General features: G+C 38.2%; 1 pseudogene; it reads left to right on the top strand.

Moving 5' to 3' along the window:
• Window positions 1–306: 306 nt before the first annotated feature.
• Window positions 307–7716, top strand: LOC149244492 (putative potassium channel AKT5; annotated as a pseudogene).
• The last annotated feature ends 11850 nt before the right edge of the window (window positions 7717–19566 follow it).

Here is a 19566-nt window from a genome sequence, read left to right as displayed (position 1 = left end):
TTGAATTAATTCCTTTTCCATTATTCCTTTGGTAGATTCATTGTCTACTTCTTTGTTTCATTCCATTTCCATTTCTCCTTCTTCTTCCTATAGTATACTAAACTTATTTTGACATTCTATTGATGCAGATTTAGGGTTTTGTGGTTTACTTACCGGTTCTTTACTGAATCTCCTTTTTCTTTGGATTTCCTGGAATCCTTCATTTTCTCTTTCTGTTTCCTCTGTCCTTCCCCTTTCTGCTTCAGCCTTCCTTGTTGTTTCCTCTCCAGCGTTCAGAGGGCATTGTTTAAAGAGATGTCCGTATTCATGGCACCTTCTGCACCTGAAAGGTATATGTTCGTAATCCATTGGTTGTTGCCATATTTCATCATGGTATTCTAGCTCTATGTATTCCGGCAAGGGATCTGATATGTTCATGTATACACATATTCTTATGTAGGATGTATATCTTCCTCTCTTTGTAGATTCCGATACTTTGACAAAAGACCCTATTGTATTTCCAATCCCCTCCAGGATTTCAGGGTCCCAGAACTCTATTGGTAGGCCGAATAATCGGACCCAGACAGGTGCTGCTAACATCTTTTCTTGATCAGGGTTATATCTGTCTTCCCAGTGTCTCATGAATAAACCTGCATTGTTCATAGGGGTTTTCGAAGTCCATTATATAGATATCATTTTCTGGAATTCAACTACGCTAAGTGAGTCATTCATCTATGACGATTTCCATGAGAAGTAGTTGTAACTGACTAATTTCTAATGATTTTTGAATAGTCCACTTAGCACTCATTGCATCGGGTGATGCTCACAAGGCTGAAGAAGTGGGATTGAAACTAGTGAAATAAATGACATAGCATCAATCATCACTTTCATGGCTTGTACCTGGTAATCACGACTTCCTGTGATGTCACCCATCCAAGAGTGCGTTTGGCTCAAGCACGCTTTACTCTGGAGTGTTCCCCACAATCAAGCCCACTTATCTTGCTACCCCATTTGTAAAACCATAGCAAGTATTGTGCCTCATGAATCATTCAAGTACAATTCCCTTCGCTATTTTGAATTAAGTATTGGGGGCTTTCGCAGTGCATTATATAGATATCAATTTTTGGGATTCAACTGCGTTAAGTAAGTCATTCATATATGACCATTTCCGTGAGAGGTATTTATAAGTGACTAATTTCTCATGATTTTTGAAAATTCCACTTAGCACTCATTGCATTGAGTGATGCTCACAAGGGTGAAGAAGTGGAACTGAAGATAGTGAAACCAATCACATAGAATCAATCATCACTTTCGAGGCTTGCACCTGGTAACCAGGACTTCTTGTGAGGTCACCCATCCCAGATTGACTCTGGCTAAAGTGTGCTTGATTGTGGAGTTTTCCCCACCAAAAATCCCACAATCAAGCTCACTTAGCTTACTACCCCATTTACAAAACCTTTGCAAGTATCATGCGTCATGAACGAGTCAAGTAGAGTTCCGTTCACTCTTTTGAATTAAGTATTAGGGGTTTTCATAGTGCATTATATAGACATCATTTTTTGGAATTCCACTCCGTTAAGTAAGTCATTCATCTATGACCATTTCCATGAGAGGTAGTCGTAACTCAGTAATTTCTCATGATTATTGAATAGTCCAATTACCACTCATTTCACTAGGTGATGCTCACAGGAGTGAATAACTGGGATTGGAACTAGTGAAATAAATGACATAGTGTCAATCATCACTTTCATGGCTTTTACCCGGTAACCAGGACTTCCTGTGAGGTCACCCATCATAGATCGCCTCTGGGTCAAGTGCACTTAACTGTGGAGTGTTGCCCACAATCAAGCCCAGTTAGCTTGCTACCCCTTTTGAAAAACCTTAACAAGTATTGTGCCTCATGAACCATTCAAGCAGAGTTCTCTTCACTCTTTGGAATTAAGTATTGGGGGGTTTCGCAGTGCATTATATAGATATCATTTTTTGGGATTCAATTGCATTAGGTAAGTCATTCATCTCTGACCATTTCCATGAGAGTTAGTCGTAACTCACTCTCATGATTGTTGAATAGTCCACTTACCACTCGTTGCATCAGTTGATACTCACATTGGTGAAGAACTGGGATTGAAACTAGCGAAATAAATCACATACAGTCAATCCTCACTTCCGGGGCTTACACCCGGTAACCAAGACTTCCCGTGAGGTCACCTATCCCAAATTGCCTATGGCTCAAGTGCGCTTAACTATGGAGATTTCCCCACAATCAAGCCCACTTAGCTTGCTACCCCATTTGAAAAACCTTAGCAATTATTGTGCCTCATGAACCATTCAAGTAGAGTTCCATTTAATTATTGTGCCTCATGAATCTCCAATACTTAATTCAAAAGAGTGAAGGGAACTCTACATGAATGGTTCATGAGGTAGAATACTTGCTAAGGATTTGCAAATGGGGTAGCAAGCTAAGTGGGCTTGATCGTGGGTAAAACTCAACAGTTAAGCATGCTTGAGCAAGAGGCGATCTCAAATGGGTGACCACACAGGATGTCCTGGTTGTCGGGTGCAATACCCAGAAGAGATGATTAAAGCTACTCTCAATTCAACTTCTTTACCTTTGTGGGCATCACCCAATGCAATGAGCGCTAAGTGGACTATTCAAAAATCATGAGAAATTACTCAGTTTCGGCTACCTCTGATGGAAATAGTCATAAACGAATGACTTACTTAATGCAGTTGAATCCCAAAAAAATCATATCTATATAATTCTCTGCGAAGGAACCCAATACTTAATTCAAAAGAGTGAAGGGAACTCTACATGAATGGTACATGAGGCATAATAATTGCTAAGGTTTTTCAAATGGGGTAGCAAGCCAAGTGGGCTTGATTGAGGGGAAAACTCCACAGTTAAGTGCGGTTGAGTCAGAGGCAATCTCGGATGGGTGACCCCACAGGAATTCCTAGTTACCGAGTGGAAGCCTCGGAAGTGATGATTGACACTATGTGATTCATTTCACTAGTTTGAATCCCAATTCTACACCTCTGTGAGCATCACTTGATGCAACGAATGCTAAGTGGACTATTCAAAAATCATGAAAAATTAGTTAGTTACGGCTACCTCTCATGGAAATGGTCATATATGACTCACTTACTTAATGCAATTGAATCCCAAAAAATGATATCTATATAATGCACTACGAAAACCCCCAATACTTAATTCAGAAGAGTGAAAGGAACTCTACTTGAATGGTTCAGGAGGCACAATACATGCAAAGGTTTTGCGAATGGGGTAGCAAGCTAAGTGGGCCTATTTTTGGGGAAAACTCCAAAGTTAAGTGCGCTTGAGTTAGTGGTGATATGGGATGGGCGACCTCACTGGAAGTCCTGGTTATTGGGTGCAAGCCCTGGAAGTGATGATTGACACTATGTGATTTATTTCACTAGTTCCAATCCCACTTCTTCACCCCTATGAGCATCACTCGATGCAATTAGTGCTAAGTGGACCATTCAAAAATGATGAGAAATTAGTGAGTTACGACTACCTCTCATGGAAATGGTCATAGATGAATGAATTACTTAACGCAGTTGAATACCAAAAAATAATATCTATATAATGCACTACGAAAACCCCCAATACTTAATTCAAAAGAGTGAAGGGAACTCTACTTGAATGGTTCATGAGGAACAATACTTGCTAAGGTTTTGAAAATGGGGTAACAAGCTAGGTGGGATTGATTGTGGGGAAAACATCACAGATAAGCAGACTTGAGCGAGAGGTGATCTGAGATGGGTAACCACATGGGAAGTCTTGGTTACAAGGTGCAAGCCCCAGAAGTGATGAGTGACACTATATGATTTATTTCACTAGTTTCAATACCACTTCGTCACCCCTATGAGCATCACTCGATGCAATCAGTGTTAAGTGGACTATTAAAAAATCATGAGAAATTAGTTAGTTACAACAACCTCTCATGGAAATGGGTATAGATGACTAACTTACTTAATGCGATTTAATCCCAAAAAATGATATCTATATAATGCACTGCAAAAACCCCCAATACTTAATTCAAAAGAGTGAAGGGAACTCTACTTGAATGGTTTAGGAGGCACAATACTTGCGAAGGTTTTCCAAATGGGGTAGCAAGCTAAGTGGGCCTATTTGTTGGAAAAACTCCACAGTTAAGTGCACTTGAGTTAGTGGTGATATTGGGTGGGTGACCTCACTCGACGTCCTGGTTACTGGGTGCAAGCCATGTGAGTGATGATTGACGCTATGTGATTTATTTCACTAGTTCCAATCCCACTTCTTCACCCCTATGAGCATCACCTGATGTAATGAGTGTGAAGTGGACTATTCAAAAAATGATGAGAAATTAGTGAGTTATCACTACCTCTGATGGAAATGGTCATAGATGAATGATTTACTTAATAGAGTTGAATACCAAAAAATAATATCTATATAATGCACTACGAAAACCTCCAATACTTAATTCAAAAGAGTGAAGGGAACTCTACTTGAATGGTTCATGAGGAGCAATACTTGCTAAGGTATTGAAAATGGGGTAGCAAGCTAAGTGGGATTGATTGTGGGGAAAAATTCACAGCTAAGCACGCTTGAGCGAGAGGCGATCTACGATGGGTAACGACACAGGAAGTCTTGGTTACTAGTTGCAAGCCTTGGAAGTGATGAGTAATGCTATATGATTTATTTCACTAGTTTCAATACCACATCGTCACCCCTCTGAGCATCACTTGATGCAATGAGTGGTAAGTGGAATATTAAAAAATCATGTGAAATTAGTGAGTTACAACAACCTCTCATGGAAATGGTCATATATGAATGACTTACTTAGCACAGTTGAATCCAAAAAAAATGATATCTATATAATGGACTGTGAAAGCACCCAATACTTAATTCAGAAGAGTGAAGGGAACTCTACTTGAATGGTTCATGAGGCACAATACTTGCTAGGGTTTTGCAAATGGGGTAACAAGCTAAGTGGGTTTGGTTGTGTGGAAAAATATAGAGTTAAGCATGCTTGAGATAAAGGCAATCTAGGATGGGTGACCTCATGAGAAGTCCTGGTTACTCGGTGCGAGCCCCAGAAGTGATGATTGGTGCTATGCGATTTATTTCACTAGTTTCAATCCCACTTCTTCACCTTGTGAGCATGAGTTGATTCAATGAGTGCTAAGTGGAGTATTCAAAAATCATGAGAAATTAGTTAGTTACCACTACCTTTCATGGAAATGGTCATAGATAACTCATTTACTTAATGCAGTTGAATCCCAAAAAATGATATTTATATAATGCACTATGAAAACCCCCAATATTTAATTTAAAAGTGTGAATGAACTCTACTTGAATGGTGTAGGATACACAATGCTTTTTAAGGTTTTGCAAATGGTGTAGCAAGCTAACTGGGCTTATTTGTGGGGAAAGCTCCACAGTTAAGTGTGCTTGAGCGAGAGGTGATATGGGATGGGTGACCTCATTGGATGTCTTGGTTACTTGGTGCAAGCCCTGGAAGTGATTATTGTCGCTATGTGATTTATTTCACTAGTTTCAATCCCACTTCTTCACCCATGTGAGCATCACCCGATGCAATGCATGCTAAGTGGAGTATTAAAAAATGATGAGAAATTAGTGAGTTACGACTACCTCTAATGGATATGGTCATAGATGAATGACCTACTTAATGTAATTGAATCCCAAAAAATGATATCTGTCTAATGCACTGTAAAAACCCCTCATACTTAATTCAAAAGAGTAAAGGGAACCCTACTTGAATGCTTCATGAGGCACAATACTTGCTAAGGTTTTGCAAATGGGGTAGCAAGCTAAGTGGGCTTGATTGTCTGTAAAAGTCTATAGTTAAGTGCACTCGAGCAAGAGGCAATCTAGGATGGGTGACCTCAGGGGAAGTCCTAGTTACCGGGGCTTGCCCAAAGTGATGATTGACGTTGTGTGATTTATTTCACTAGTTTCAATCCCACTTCTTCACTCGTGTGAGCATCACTTGATATAATGAGTGCTAAGTGGACTATTCAAAATCATGAGAAATTAGTAGGTTAGGACTACCTCTCATGGAAATGGTCATAGATGGCTCACTTAATTAAAGGGGTTGAATCCCAAAAAATGATCTCTATATAACGACAACTGGCAATACTTAATTCAAAAGAGTGAAGGGAACTCTACTTGAATGGATGAGGAGGCACAATACTTGCTAAGGTTTTACAAAGGGGGTAGCAAATTAAGTGGGCTTGTTTGTGGGGAAAACTCCAGAGTTAACTTCGCTTGAGACAAAGGTGATATGGGATTGGTGATCTCACTCAAAGTCCTCGTTACTAGGTGCAAGCCCTGGAAGTTATGATGGATGCTATGTGATTTATTTCACTAGTTTCAATCCCAATTCTTCACCCTTGTGAGCATCATGTGATGCAATGAGTGCTAAGTGGACTATTCAGAAATCATGATAAATTAGTGAGTTATGACTACCTCTCATGGAAATAGTCATAGATGAATGACTTATGTAACGGAGTTGAATCCCAAAAAACTATATCTATAAATATTTGTTCTAATTTTTTTATCTAAAGTTGAGTGAAATCAACATCTTTTTTAAATTTCAAATTGTTGCAACCGTTAATAAAATGAATAATCTGACCAAATTATATTTAACATTTTATAAACCTAACAGATGAAGACGAAAGTTTTCTTCCATGCGAAGCAATATTGGGCCAACATAAACCACAAGTTTTCTTCGGCCAACATAAACCACTTGACGCATTACTTTGTGACAATGGTGCAAATCTTGAGTATGATATTGTTGGCAGTTTCCTCTGCATTGCTACACAAAATAAGGATTTGGATATGTTGAACGATTTACTAAGTTATGGGGCAGATATAAATGCAACAAATGGAGATTGGAACAAAACCCTCCATGTTTCCATTAGTGATGTCCATTAGTGATGGATTGACAAAGGTATTGAAGTATCTTCTGGACCATGTAGAAGACATGAATAAAACATATTGTAGTGGGGTTAGACACCAAAATCTTTGGTAGAGTATCAAGGGCATGAAGAAATAAGTGAATTATTTCCAAAGAAAGCTCATTCAATGTATTCACACTTATGTTTATCTATCAAATATTCATTTGTCGCATGGAACCTAGATGTGAAAAATCATTGGGAGATATTGAACCCTTCAAGGTATGCAAAGGAAAATGACATTCATCATTTTATAAATGCAATTTCCATTCCACCTAATGGATTGCAGAGAAAAATAATTACTAATTTTGACAATTCCCTTTTCGGTATAGTCACAATGCCTTCCAACACCAACCCTAGTGTTGGTGGCTTGAGTCATGCAATTAAGTGTTTCTGCCGGACAAGCCCTTCTCTTCCTAAAAGGCATCACCCAATCTACATCAAAGAAAGCCCTTCTCTTCCTAAAAAGAATCACCCAATCTACATCAAAGAAAACAAGTAACTGGGAAAGTGATACTCTTTCCAAATGTAATTCAAGAACCACTGAAAATTGGTGGTAAGTATTTATTTTATATATTAACTCATAAATTCATGAGTTAAGATTTCCTATAATCTTGGAAATTAGGGCACGGGAGAAGAACTTAAAATTATCCATTTACAAAATTGTTGTTCTTGCAAGTGAAAATTTTGGTTATTTGACTATGAAAGTTGAGTGAATATTTTATAGAAATAGATGAAATCGATATCATTAGATAAGGGGATCGTCAATTCCTTGTTGGCTATGAATAGACTGAAGAGATATATAAGAAGGATGATCTATGATAGTTGTAGAAATTAGGTTAGAATGCCTTAATGATAGTTGTAGAAATTATGTCAGTATGCCTTCATGATAGTTGTAGAATTTCAGGCATTAGATTTTGTAGTTATTTGGATAGATTTGGGAGGCCTTTCACAAATATAATGAAATATTTCTAGAAGTACAATGTTTTCAACAAATGAATAATATACTGGTGAAAACACTTGACTGTAAGGAGAAGCATATATGAAGATATTGCAAGGAGGAGATATGGTGGTGGACTTCTTGTTTATTGTTAATGGTGATCTATCAAAACTTTTGATACTTGTTTTTGGACTTCATATAGGTGGGAATATAGGTGGGATGTAGTGGGCACCCAAATAATAATTCAATATGGCCCCTTCCCTATTCAGGGAAAAGAAATTCCAGCTAAATTCAAGCCCAATATTGAAAAATATTTGGCACATGATCCTCCCCATCACATACTTCTGAGTAGTTCCAGTGATAGCAATAGCCCTAGCAGGAGACAAGAATATGCAAGATTTACCCAAAACTACACAAGGGGTTATTTAAGAAAATTAATTAAGATGAATTTAATATTTCATATTAAATTAATTTGGATCTAATATTATGAATGGGAGATTTCACTGTTTTCATTTTTATATGAAAATGAGTTGATAGATGCAAAATAGAGGTTCTCATATAGACATGGCAAGGAGGAGCATAAGTTGGTCTAAAGGAGCTATTTGGTTCGCTAAATGAGCTTTTCATACAAACATGAGTGTTCAAATGAGTTAAAAGAACTATTCATTTTGTTGCAATCAATGAAACCAAGTGGTAATGGTGTCAATGAGAATTTTGAAGCCTTTTTGGGACTCTTTTTTGTATTTCTTTATTGACAAAATCTATGAAGAAAGTTAATTGTTGTGGCAATATATTAACAACTTGGGTGAATTCCAGTTACTTTTCACTTTAGGACTACATTAAATTGTTTGTAGATTATTGTGTATTATTAGCTTGTTATGTGGGTCATGCTACAAAGATGTGAAATTTAGCTAACTTCTTTGAGTTATTTTTTATTAAATAAGTGCTGCATGATTATAGATTTATAAAGGTTGTGCCATTATGTGTTGATCATTTTTTTTTTAATCAATGCTTATATATGCAATTTCAAGGATTGCTATAACTCACATAATTTTTTAGAGGGTGAGCTTAATGGAAAAATACCTGCATTATAAGCATGAAGTTGGTGGTTAGATCCCACTTTTCCCTAACATGAATTAACTAGTGAGATTATATTTTATTTTTAAATTACATATTTTTCATATTGATTTATTTCAATGGTGAGATATTTTTCTATATTTATTGTTTTATATTGTATCTAAAGAGACAAAAGTGATATTCTATTACTTTATATATATATATATATATATATATATATTTTCTGTAGAGACACAATATCTAGGATTAAATACTTATGATCTATATAAACACAATATGTCTTTAATCCCAACTATTGTCTTTGGAGTGACAAAAATGAAATTGTCTGATAAGAGACATTAATGTTTGTGTAATATATTGACTTTATACAGACATTTGTTTAAGACAAGTTTTTTTGTGGTCTCAAGTTGAGACAATTTACCCAAAAATTGTCTTAAACACCCCTAATGTGTAGTAGTGTGATATGACATTTTCTTTAATTGATCAATTTGAAAGAAATCAATTAAAATATCATAACTAACTTGGAGAAAAATATTAATCCTTGATATTCAACCCTTTTTCTCTATGAAATTCGAAATCTAGATTTACTAAACCCCACACAAATTAGCTTGTCTGCAACTCAAATCTTACAATGAAAACAAAGCTTACAGTGAAAACTGAAACAGTCAGTTGATACAAATGGAATAGTTAAGTACACAATAATTTGTTTATTTATGAAAAAAAATTGATCCCACAGACAACAAAAACGATTATTATCTAACTAACTGAATAATCTTATAAAAACTAAATCATAAAACATAAAATTAACATGGAAACTCTAACTAGATCTTACATTGGAAAACTACTGCATTGTAGAACCTAACCTAGAAACTATCATTAAAGAAAGTCCTGGAGTTTTTATCTAAATAATCTAAATATTAGATGTTTTTTTGGAGTAATTGATACTAAAATGGGCGATCATCGTAGCGGATGTAACAGTTGTCAACCATATTCATTTCACAAAAATAGGATCCGGGGCAAACGACCCGGCAAATATTGGCGACGATAAGAACGCACTTTTCGCACGAACTGTTATAATAATCACCAGCGCAGAATGCTTGCCCGTAGATAACGGTTCTCGATGAAAGCCTAAGCGATGTCCTGTAGTTGTAATCAGGTGCGGAATCTACATTCTTTTCCAGAGTAGTGAGCATGGCATTAATAGCATTACTGCCAATAGGCCCTGCCCTACGCCTGCTACAAGACTTCACTATTTGACGCTCATTACATCCTATCATTGTGATTAGTAACATCAGGGATAAATATAATATAGTATTTAATTTGGTTAAATATAATATATTCCTAGAAGTATTTTAGAATTTAATTTAGGAAAGGAAACAATTATCAAAATATATTTCAATTATATGATGAAAGGGATAGAATTTCCAATTATATGATGGAAGGGATGTATTCTATTTTGTTTCAAAAACTATTTTAGTAAAAATAAGACTTTCATTCAAAATAAAATAATGAAATGGAATTTTGTTGACTTTCATTCAAAATAAAATAATGAAATGGATGTATTCTATTTTGTTTTGAAAACTATTTTAGTGATGAGAAGACTTTCTCTCATAATAAAATAATACACTATAATACAATATAAGAATATCACTATTTACTATTTCACATTCTCATTTGGTTCTTTCTTAATTGTATTATATTTTAATAGTATTTCAATCTTGTTTCTCAATATCCAGTGGAGGTTGATATAAAGAGGTTGACTTTTAAGTATTTTTTTAGATGGACAACCATTATTTGAAGCCAATATCTTTGGAGTCATTGATCTATCCTTATTGTGATGGGAATTGGAAGCCATGAAGTCAAGGGTTACAATCTCAATTAAAAGTAGCACAACCACATTAATAAATGTGCTTAATGAAAGGCTATAGGAATATCTTTGTTTTTAGTGAGACTTTTTGGAAGCTTTTCCCATGGGTTTTCTTGGTCTAATTTCTCTAAAAGTCAGACACGAAATTATCGAAATCGGAAGTTTGATGGGTAACCTATGCACAATCCAAGTGCTCTAGCGGTTTTTGAGGGTGTTGAATCCATATATACAATAAAAAATCTAGTTTAAATAACACAAATCAAGATTTCACCTCGTGCCCCGTTCACGCACCTGAAAGTCCAAAAAGTCACACTAAAGACAAGTCATATATCAACCACATTTATAAATATACATCAAAAATAATATTTATATAAATTTATATGAACCTTCAAATACAATAGTGTTCATTATTAGTTAATTCATTATTAATAATATATTGCTTTATTAACATAAATAATGTTAATTATATATTTATTAATAAAAATATTGTGCATTAAATATAAATATTGTTATTGTTATTAATTAAACCTAATTGATTTATATTAAACCTAAATATTACTATTATAAACCCTATGAACAATATTATACCCTAGGAACATGAATCCTTAGATTAATAAATCCAAGAGATTGATATTATAAACCCAAGGGATTAATACTAAAAGTTGAAGCGAATAATATTCAAACCAATGGATAAATATTATAAACCCAAGGTATATAAACCCTAAAATAGACATGATTGATCATGTTTTACGATGGTTGATTTTCATTTTGAGACAACTTTCGTCACAAGGTGACATTTGACCATTGTTGACAATGATTAATCTTCATATTGAGACAATATATGTAATAATGTGACCTTGGGCCATGGTTGTGCATGGTTGACTATGATTATAAACCCAAGGGAGTTATATTTAACCCTAGGATTAATATTATAAACCTTATGGATAACATTATACCCTATGAATATTAACCCCTCTTTTTTTTTTTGTAAGCTGAGGAGAGTCCTTTTTTTTTCTATTACCATAATCTGAAATCACTACATGCTTGTGGAGATCTCAACCCGCCCCAAGGGGAAACCGGGTTTCTTGACCACCTTAAGTTTTTAATAGGAAGCCAAAAATAATAGGTTCTCAGTCTATCTTTCCAAGCTTTATATACATCATCCCTACAGCTATTAAAACTATTTTTTGACTGCATATTAAACTAAACAAAAGTCCTACAGATAGCTAGCTGTAACTAGAGAGAGATTTTATAAAAACCTATATTAATCATGCCTTCTCCTGTTGGTTTACTGTGCCTGCCTGTTGCTCCTTTTCCTTCTTGATTCCTGATCCACTCGCTTGTATCTGCTGTTGAATTTTGTCCATCTTCTTATCCTGCATGAGCAAGGTAATTTGGATGTTCCTTAGCTCCTTTTTCAGATTTGGAATCCCCTCGGATAATTCTGCCATTTCCATGGCTACTTGTTCCATAGCCCTGGCAAGTAGTCTCTTCATCACCCAATAAACGTGCAGAGATTGTTTATATAAATTCATTCGGCCACTTGTATTCCTCGGGTCCGGGAGAAGATACTCCCAATCCTCCATTTCCGACTCCGACTGAGCCTGCATTGACTCCTCTTCCAGGTGCTCGATAATCCTTCTGATTTTTGGATTAGTATTCGCGCAGTAAGCCCTTTCAGCGGCCTGCACTTTCCTTCCTATCGCTTTCCTCCCCCTCCTGACAGTCCCTGTTACGTTGGCCTCCCCAGCTTCTGTCGTTCCTCCTCTGTCTCTTCTTCCTCGCCCGCTTTTCTCTCTAGCTCCTCCCCTTCTCCTCTGTCCTCCCCTGCCGCGCCGTCCTCTTCTCCCTGCCAAGCGTCCATTATCCTCTCCTTCCTCCCGATCCTGGTAGCCCCCTACATCATCTCTTCCTCTTTTCATAGCCTTGGCCCTACCTGACTTTCTGTTCCTACCTAAACTTTCATTCACAGGTGCTCCTTTCTCTTTATCTGATTCAAGTATATCAACCTCGTCCTCTGAATCGTCATGGATTGAGAGAATTTCCTCCTCTGTTTCCCTCTCCGCTATGCCTTTTCCCTTTTCTTCTCGGTCCCCTCGGCCTTGTCTTCCTTCCTCTGCCTTGCTCGTCGTCCATCTTCCTACGGTCATGCTTCTTCCCTCGACCATTGTCTCCTTGCTCCATGATTTCCTCCCCTAACTTCCTGCTCTCTCTTTCAGGTTCCTAATCACTCCCTTTCTTCGTGCTGTGTTCGTCGTCTCTTTGCCAACTTTCTCGTTCTCCTCCATGCACCTCTCCTGTTCCTTCTTTTTTGCCACCTCTTCTCGCTTACATCTCCCCCCCTCCTTCGTCTCTTATGGACCATCTCCCTTTCCACCTCCCTACCCGTCTTTTCCATGCTATCATGACTCTGTCCATTCCGTGACACCCTGACATATCTACCCTCCTCCATCGTTACTCTCCCATCTCCTCGCCTTGAGATAATATCCTTTGCCACGCTCCGCTTAACTTCGTCCATCATCGTTATTGTCTTGTTTGCTACCTTTCTCATCCCGATCGGGAGTCTTATAATCTTCCCTTTATCCGGTGATTGATTCATTATGATCATGGGTGATTATGTTTTTAAGTTCTCCCCAACTCGGGTCCTCTTCTATTGAGGGCCAGCTGCTGTCCAATCTTCTGATGGATTCTTTGCTCCCCCAATTCGCCAATAGGTTCGCAGCCCTATTCCCTTTTCGCCTCACATGGTTTATAATTTTATATTCAATTCTACTTAGCAACCCCGCTATGTCTTGAATAATCCCCGCTGTCCTCCAACTTTTCGCCACTTGCTCCTAGCTCTTTCCATCCCTTAGTTTGCGGAGCATCTCTATTGTAACCTGTGAGTCTCCTTCTATTTCCAAATTCATGTATCTATTCCTCACTGCTATCCTTAGTCCCTGATGTACTGCCCACAACTCTGCTTCGTTATTCGTTATTTCACCTCCCCATTCCGCAAACACCCACCTTGTATTTTCCTTGTTGTCCCTGAAGATACCCCCAAAGCCTGCCTGCCCTAGGTTTCCTTTGGATGCCCCATCAAAGTTCAATTTAATAAAATGCTCTCCGGGATATCTGAATTGGTTAGGGCTCTTTGTTCGAGATCTGATCCTATTCTCTTTTCTGGAGTAGATCATACCAAAGTCCATATTTAATTTGGATACTATTCTCCCTTCCTCCTGATTCATTTTCCAATCCTCCTCTTCCCAAGCCTCAGATAGAACAGTTTCTTTTAAAGATTTACGTATTTCTTCCCATATTCTTGCAGGTTAACAACTTCTATCCCGGAAGATCCTCCTATTTTGTTCTTTCCAAAGGGACCATATTACCAAGCCCACTGACAAATTCAATACTCTCCTCACTACTCTGCTGAGGAATTGTCCTTTGCCCCATTGCATTATGGTATTCTGAATGCTGCTCGGATCTCTCTTTGTCTTTCCAAAAAGTACTCTCATTTCCTCCCATAAACATCTAGCAAATGGACATTTATTCAGTACATGCTCCTGGGTTTCGATTTCTCCGTTGCATAGGCTGCATCTCGAGGGTCCATGAAAACCTTTCTTCTGGATTTTGTACCATGTTAGAATCCGTTCTTTTCTCACCAGCCATGCGAATATTGCTATTTTCGGCCACCACTTGCCTTCCCATATTACTCTCCAGTCAGTAGCTCCTTCCTCCCTTTCCTGTTTCGTTGCTAAATAGTAGGCTTCTTTTACTGTAAAGGTTCCTTTCATTGATCTTCCCCACCTGAGAATATCCATCCCTGATCTGATTTTAATTTTCCTCAGTTCCACCTCTTTAGTATATAATTCCTTCAGGTCCTAGTTTATATTTTCATGCCATTCCTCTGGCTTTCTCCAAAATCTCCATATTTCACTTGTCTCTCCATCTTTCCAATAATCCTTCACATATTCCAATCCTCCCCTCTTCGCTTTCTGTTTAACTTCTTGTAGAGTTTGTATCTCTGACAATTTGTCTCGCTGCTGCCAACCTTCCTCCCAAAATCTGGCACTGCTCCCTTCATGAATTTCCCAGAAAGCATGATTGTTTACCGTGTCCCTATTCTGGCTTGCCAGTTCCCAAATTGAAGATCCTTTTGGGATTTCTTCAATTCTCAATCTACCCTCTACTGTATCAGGAATATTGTATTTTTGAGTCCATATTATCTTCCATACATCATTCCCTCCTGCACCCACCTCCACCATAATTTTGCTCCTAGCACCTTGTTTAGCATTTCAGGGTCTCTCATACCTAGCCCCCCTTCCTCTTTCCTTCTCATTAGATTTTTCCATGAAACTAGAGCCCATTTCCTCTGTTGATTAGGTCCACCCCATATAAATTTCCCAAATATTTCTTTCATTTTTGTGCACGCTCCTTTGGGTGCAGCCATAATGGATAGGGGGTAAATAGGTATTGCTTGCAGGACCGATTTTAAAAGGACAATTCTGCTAGCAATGTTCAAAGATCTAAAAGACCAGCTCGCCAATTTGTTTTTTATTTTTTCTATCGTATTCTGCCAGTTTTTCATCCGGGTAGGGTTTATGTCCAGCTGATTTCCCAGATACTTAGTAGGGAGTCCCCCCTGTCTAAAGCCTAACGTTATTGAAGGATGAGCTTTGATAGAATCAGGAGTATTAAATATGAATGTGCATGATTTTTCGTTGTTTATTTCCATACATGTTGCTTCCATGAGTATTTCTAAAATTCTTTTGATCTTCCTCACCTCCTTGATTGATACCTCACCGAATAGCATAATATCATCTACAAACTACTGATGTGTGATGGGTAGATTGTTTCCCCATGGTTTTAGGCCTTTGATTCTCTTTTCCCTTAGCTCTTTTTTAAGATTTATCCCTGAACCCTCGACTGCCATTATGAATAGGAATGGAGAAATAGGATCTCCTTGCCTAATTCCCCTTGTTGCATTAAAGGTGTTCGTTGGGATACCATTTACCAGAATTGAGAAAATCGGTGTTGAAATCATGCTGTAGACCCATTCGATCCATCTATTATCGAATCCATATGCTCCAAGAACCGCTCTGAGGTACTTCTAGCTCAACCGGTCATAGGTTTTTGACAGATCTAACTTCATCATCATTCCTCTCTTCTTTTTCAGATTTAGGGAGTGTATCATCTCTTGAGTAACTAGTAATCCATCAAGTATTTGTCGACCCTCCGCAAAGCCGGTTTGCTCTGGTGAGATAATATTCGGAAGTAAAGGCTTTAATCTTTTCGCTATCAGAGTAGCTAACATGTACCATGAGACAATCTTTGTCACAATGCGACCATGCTTATTGACCATGGTTGACCATGATTGACCATGGTTGATTTTCATATAGAGACATCTTTGTCACAATGTGATGGTGGAATGGTTGACCATAGTTGATTTTCATATTGATACAATCCTTGTCACAATGTGACATTGGACCATGGTTGAGCATGATTGATTTTAATGTTGTGACAATCTGTGTTACAATACGATATTAGATCATGGTTTCCATGGTTGATTTTCATATCGAGACAATATCTGGAAAAATGGGACATTGGACAACGATTGACCATGATTGGTTTTCATATTGAGAAAATATTTTTTTTGTAAGCTAGGGTGGAACCATTCTATTACGACAAGTTAAAACCAATAAATGCAAAATGGTGGCCTTAACCCGCCCTGAAGGGAAACCAGGTCTGTTGGCCACCTGTAGTTCTTAATAGCCATCCAAAAATAGTACTTGCTTAGTCTGTTTGTCCATATTATATAAGCTACACATACATAAATAACATAACTGTCTACTAATTGCATTCTTAAAATAAACATAGGTAAGCAGAAACTATTCATCTTCCTAGCTAAGGAGAGAAAACATATCTTGGTTTATCATTCTTTCCTTACACTCGATTGGCGCTTCTCCTCTTTGGCTCCTTGGGTCAGCTTCTCTATTTGCTGTTGTATCTCGTCCAGCTTTCCATCTTGCATCATCAGGGTGATCTGAATGTTTTTTTTTTTGTCTTGATAAATACTAATATCTATTAACTAAAATAAAAATATTTTTACAATTAATCAAGGCCTCAGAAGAATCATGAGACCTCTGTACACAACAAGTTCAGCTTACAATGGAAGGATTCTGAGCGTAGGTGCTACAAGAAACTACATCACAGTAAAACATGTCAGAGAAGGTCCAGGAGATAAGAAGAGTGTGCAAGATGACCTTGAAGCGAATATTTGTTACGAGTCTATCTGTTATAACATTGCCCCTGACTTGGAACTGAGCCAAAACTTCAGGGTGACAGAAACGAGCGATGTGTGTTATCAATGAAACCTAGAAACAAATGCTTGCTTGACCGACAAAGACAAAGGGAACCAGAGTAGAGCCGCATGGCCTTAGTCTTCATTGCCCCCACCAGAGGTCTGCTTTTTTGCTGGATGGTTACCATGACAGTTTGAGTCAGGTTGACCAAAGATGCGCCGACACCACCGTCTCCAACGAACTGTTGTTCAATCAATATACTGAAGGCGAAGGTCAGGGGGTCTCCGCCGCTTTGGTGGATTCACATCCTCCTGATGTTTGTCTTTCTGCATGAGATTGTCGAGCTCCAGAAGTTGAGAGTCAGTGGCTAGGCTAGAAATAGGACCAACATGTATTTGTTATCCGCATTCAACTCCTATATTAGCAAGAAATTCTACGACTTTGTTTCCATCCCTGCGAGTGTGCAACAGAGTGACAACTCTATTGGTATAAAGCCAGCATTCAATAGTGTGAAGTCTGTTGGCCAGTCTCCAACTGTTACAGACTTTGCATGAGGGGGAACCCTGAAGGATTCTGGTGACCATATTGATAATAATTTGGGAATCACCCTCTACAATTAGAGGAAAGAAACCTCTGCCTTGAGCTATTAGTAACCCTTTCTAGAGACCCTCCAGCTCTGCTGAGTTGTTGGTGTCCCAGCCTTTAGAGCCTAGGAAGGTTAAAAGAGGATCTCCTTTGTGATTTCTGAATAGCCCTCCAAAGCGTGAATTCCCTGGGTTCCCTTTTGATGCGCCGTCAAAATTTAGCTTATACATATGGATGGGAGGAGCTTACCATTTCTGAGGAGATTGGCTCCTTGGCTGTTTTGTTTCTTTGGACAGCTGATCGATCTTCCATTTCAAATTCCAGCTGGCCCATATTTATTGTTCTTGGGGAATCGATGGGAAGTCCTCCTGGTACCAAGTTTTGAGAGAGATAGTTTCTTCTATATTTTCGCAGATTATGTTCCATATGTCTTCCAATTGTCTGTGATGATCCTTGAATAGTCTGTTGTTTCTTTCTTTCCATATGGCCCACATGATGAAACCTGCAATAAGCGTCCAAAGGAAATTTAAGATTTTACTTTGATAAGGGTTATGGGCCCAGCTGTGGACTGTAGAAATAATGTATCCATTGATTCTTCCTTCCTTTTGACAGCGAAAACTGACCTTTTCCCAAAGCATTCGAGCTAGCGGACATAATTGCAGGAGATGCTTTGTGGTTTCCTCCTCTTTTTTGCAATTCGGGCATATGGAGGGGCCTTGAAAACTTCTTTTCCTTAAGTTCTCCCATGTGAGGATTTTGTTGTGATATAGGATCCAAAGAAATGTGGAGATTTTCGGCCATAATGAGGGGTCCCATATTTTGCTCCAAACAGGATCTGGCAGCATATGCTCTTTGATTACGATATTGTAGGCCTCTCTTGTAGAAAAAGAGCCTTTTTGTTCATAACCCCACCTTAGAATATCTTTATCCTCAGAATGTTGAATTCTTCTTTTTGTTAGTTCTGTTTCCAGGGTTTGTTGGGCATGGGCCTGTCCATGCCTTAAAATCTGATCCGCTTTTAACCATTCCTTGTAATCACTGTTCGGAGAACGTCTCCAAAATGTTTTAACTACCTCTTGAGAATGTAATTCCTGCTCCATATGAGGATGAGGCTAGATTTGGTCCTTTAGATTAGGTAACTGCTGCCATGAATCTCCCCAAAATCTTGCTGTGCTAGCATTTTTCACCTCCCAGAAGCTGTGCCGCTATATGAGGGTCTTATGCTGCTGGGCCGAGTTCCACATAATTGATCACAAGGTAACCTCTGATATTCTTATCCGTTCCTCTATTGGACAATTCCTGGCATATTTCGTTGTCCAAAGAGATGCCCATGGTGTTAATGGCTCAGCTAACCATCTCCACCAAATTCGAGCTCCCATCACTTTATTGCTATGAGAGGGATCCCTCAAACCTATACCGCCTCCTTTCTTTGGTAAGCATGCAGTCTCCCATTTGACCAGAGCCCACTTTCGCCTATGGCCGTTACTACCCCAGAGAAAAGATCTTTGAAGAAGGATGAGTTCTTTGAGAACCCATTTGGGGGCAGCTAATATGGAGAATAGGTATAATGGCATGGCTTGTAGAACAACTTTTATAAGAACAAGCCTGCTTGCCATATTGAGAGATCGGTGAGTCCAAGAGGATAGCCACACTTCCAGTTTCTCTAGAAGGATTTTCCATGATGAGTGCTTAAGGGCTGAGGTTATCATGGGAGCACCAAGGTAGGTGGAGGGAAGCTTACCAGACGTGAATCCAAAAATGCGGATAATTGCAGACTGAGTGGGAGCAGGATTGCGAAAGAAAACAATTTGTGATTTAGAATTGTTGATGGAGGCTCCAGAGGCATCAGAGAAATC

The sequence above is a fragment of the Pinus tabuliformis genome, chromosome 8, assembly GCF_031772625.1.
Source record: "Pinus tabuliformis cultivar Carrire ecotype Pingquan chromosome 8, CPIR1, whole genome shotgun sequence".
Lineage (NCBI taxonomy): Eukaryota > Viridiplantae > Streptophyta > Pinopsida > Pinales > Pinaceae > Pinus > Pinus tabuliformis.
The sequence above is the reverse complement of the archived record's forward strand: the minus strand, read 5'-3'. Positions and strand labels throughout refer to the sequence as shown.